The sequence below is a fragment of the Galeopterus variegatus genome, unplaced genomic scaffold (assembly GCF_000696425.1).
Source record: "Galeopterus variegatus unplaced genomic scaffold, G_variegatus-3.0.2 Scaffold1077, whole genome shotgun sequence".
NCBI classification, from domain to species: Eukaryota; Metazoa; Chordata; class Mammalia; order Dermoptera; family Cynocephalidae; genus Galeopterus; species Galeopterus variegatus.
The window spans coordinates 475,271-479,288 of NW_007727188.1; positions in this window are offsets into that span (position 1 = coordinate 475,271).

A 4,018-nucleotide genomic window follows, 5' to 3' on the forward strand; every position below is an offset into this window, starting at 1 on the left:
ACTTGCCAGATAATTCTTTTCTTGATAACAAATTTATATATCATAAAATTCACTCACTTCAGGTGTAATCCAGTGATTTTTAGTAGCCTTACTTTCTGATATAACCATCACCGTAAATCAATTTTAGAACATTTCATCCCTCCAATTAAGACTCCTCACTTCCATTTACAGTTAGTATCCCTAGCCCCATGTAGCAACTAACCTACTTTCTGTCTTTATTAATTTGTCCTTTCTAGACATTTCATATAACTGGAATCATACGTTATTAGGTCTCTTGTGTCTGGCTCTTCACATAATGTTTCAGAGGTTTATGCATGGTGGAGCATGTCAGTAGTTCATTCCTTTTCATTGCTGAATAGTATTCCATTACATGATATAACTGTAAAGCTATCAATGCAATGAGTATGTTAAAAAAGCCAAAATTTTTCAAGTTGTGAAAGATGGGAGAATCTTTTCCAAGTGATATTATGAATCCATAATAAAATAAACTGTGATATTGTTGCAGAAAATGGCAGACATATTAATTGAGAAAACTGTAATATTTAGACATGGAATGATTTATAGGAATTTAATATATGATAAAAATGGCACCTTAAANACTGTAAAGCTATCAATGCAATGAGTATGTTAAAAAAGCCAAAATTTTTCAAGTTGTGAAAGATGGGAGAATCTTTTCCAAGTGATATTATGAATCCATAATAAAATAAACTGTGATATTGTTGCAGAAAATGGCAGACATATTAATTGAGAAAACTATAATATTTAGACATGGAATGATTTATAGGAATTTAATATATGATAAAAATGGCACCTTAAATCAGTGATGAAGAGAGTTGATTATTCAATAAGTAGTGTTTAGGCAACTGCCCAAACATAAAAATAATCTCAAATTCATACCGCACATCTGACACCATACAATGAAATTAATCCCAAATGCTTTAAAGATTCAAACCTAAAAAGTACAACCATAAACATAGTAGGTGAATACTTATATAGTCCTTCACCTCATAGGAAAGGTAGAAACCATAAAGAAAAAGACTTCATACTTCAAATTTTTGAAGCATATGTATGACTGAAATCATCATAAAGTAAATTGCAAATGACAAAAAGGGGAAATATTTACAGTATATAAATGCCTAATAAATAGTTCATATTTCAGTATATAATGATAAAAGAGTGCCTGAAACACACTGAGAAAGTAATTCAACCTTAATACAAAATATATCAAATAACCGTTTAAGTAAATTACCAAGGAAAGAGCCACTAGAAGTTAAGTTCAATCTTACTGTAATAAAAGTGCAAAGTAGGACCCTAACTAAGTGTGTGTGAAATGGAATTTGATATGGGAAAAGATTTTTAATGCTAATCCATAGTATTAGCCAGGGTAGAGGACAGCAATCACTCTCATGTCTGTTGGTGACAGTGTAAATTAGTACAACCTGAATGGAAGACAGTCAGGAAAATCATCACAATAGCCACAAAAAAAAGATGCATATTCTGATTCAGCAGCTAACTCCTAGTATTCTAAGGATAGTCATGGATATTTGTTCATTATATAAAAATCTAAAAGCACTAAAATATCTAATCCTTACAATTAAATTATCTTCAGCCAGTAAAGTCATGAGACAGAATCATGTGGAATGACATGAAAAGAAGTATTGATAAATATTGTTTTAAAAAAAGATTTTATAATAGTATTGCTATATGACCCTGTCTTTGTTTTAGAAAAAGCAACATAACTTTTCTAAATATGGATACGTGGAGAAAGAGCTATTCAGTGGTGGTCACAGTCATCACCATCCCTGCTGATGGCTGGGTAATGAATATATTTACAACAAACTTAAATTAGGCTCATCTGCATTTTCCAAATTTTCTACAACAAACACATATTACTTTTATCAATAATTTTAAACTTATAATTAAAGTTCATTAAATAGAATAATAACTACCTTGGATAATTGAGTGGAATTTTATTAAATAGTAAGCTGAGTAAGAGCTCGATTAGAAGTCTAAGTGAAGCCTTTGACTGAAGATCTCATAGGGTATCAACAGGCATGTACAAAAGGGAGAATTTATTGACATTTTCAAAACGACTTTGGCAGGACTGTACATCAATGATCATGTTCTCACCTCTTTTTGCTTCTTCCTGTCCCTGTCTTCTATCCTCCTTACATTTTTACCATATTCTTCTCTGCCATTTCTTTACCCTTTGTTTACAAGTGAGGGACTCAGTTTCCCCACTGAAAAGAGAAGAAAACCTTCCTTCCGCCCTGATTCCTTTCAGATTACCTCTCCCTCCCTCATTTTTTTCATCAAATTTCTTGGAGAATGTGCTGTACATTCTGCCTGCCTCCACAGCTTGTATTCATTCACAGTCCACTGCAGTCTGGCTTCAGTCCCAAATATTCTGAGGCAACTTTTGTCACTAAGCTCACAAATGCTCTTCTAAATGCCAAACACATTAAACAAGCTTTCCAGGCCTTTAGGATAAAAATCTTGTCTTACTTACTTCTGATTCCCCTCAAGCCCCTAGTACAATCTTTTCATTCTGGTAAAATCTACCTGTGCTATCAGGCACTGTTCTGGGTACCAGAGGCACAAATCAGTAAAAGAGTGAAAAACAGAAAACATCCTTGTTTCTGTGGAGTTTGTATCCTGCTGTCACATTTTTTTGTTTGTTTTATTGTAGTTGCCTTTACCCATCTCATCTGTGGTTGGGAGGATTAAATGAGATAATACATATAAATCATTCGGTACACAGACTCTAATCCAAACTAAGAGCTCAATAAATGGCAGCTAATATTCAATTTCTGTATGTTCAGTAGATGCTCTTCTCCACGGTGAATTTGCTTCTCAGAAACTGAAAGTGTATATTTTCATTTCAAAAATACACCTTACATTGGGAAGCACACTTTGCCATCGCTTTCACATTTGGCTCTTCCCTATCTCGGTTTAGGTCCTGTTTATTCAAGACTTTCCTATGTATCATCACAGATTTAGGTTCTGGAGCTACTGAGATGAATAATACACAGTCGTCTGCAAGAAGCTCACTGTCATATTGACGATAAAAGTAGAGCTATAATGCAGCAGAAGACACATGATTTCAAGTTCAAGGTTATGCACCTTACAGACATGAGCTGATGCTTTGGCTCTTAAAATCAAATGAAACCAAGCACACATACACAGAGAAGTCATTTTATCTATGTAAATAGGCATACACATAATGTGAACTAAAGATTGTACTTAGCCCAGCATCCTCAAATAATATTTGGAAGAATCCAAGGTGTAAACAAATGCACTTCTCAAGCTTTTCAGCACAAATAAATTTACCACCCAATAGACCAAAGCAAATTTTTATCCAGGACATTGGATCGCTAATGCTGAGAACAGCTAGGTTTTTAATTCAAAATTGCAATTCAGAATATATACATAAACTATGAAGATCAACAAACACTAATGAGGACATGTATGGGATTTGAGATATTGGTTCCTTCACCTTTCTCAGGTGTTGGAGAAGCAGCATTAGGAGGGACTCTGTCTGCCTTGTCTGTATTTAGAGGGGGACACTACAGCTTATTAACCTCTGCCGTTAAAGTTTATTTTGAGAACTGAATAGCTGAAGATACATAAACCTAAGATTTTTCCAACTCATGAGGTTCGATACAGTTTGTTCTAAAAGAAAAAGAATTCTTTCTCTAGTCCTTATGACTATTTTGCATCTGGTCAGAGAAATCTCAGTCACTCACTGAGCCTAAGGGTGAAAATAAGTATTTTTTCACACTCTGACCACCAGATTACAAGTAAACAGGCAAGGTCATTGTTTGGCAGATAAAATACTTCGACAACATGTGTATATGTGCACGTGTGTGTGACCGTGTGTGTGACCGTGTGTGTGACCGTGTGTGTGACCGTGTGTGTGACCGTGTGTGTGACCGTGTGTGTGACCGTGTGTGTGACCGTGTGTGTGACCGTGTGTGTGAGTGCTTGCAGACGTGCCCTGAGTAAGAAGGTCCAAGGG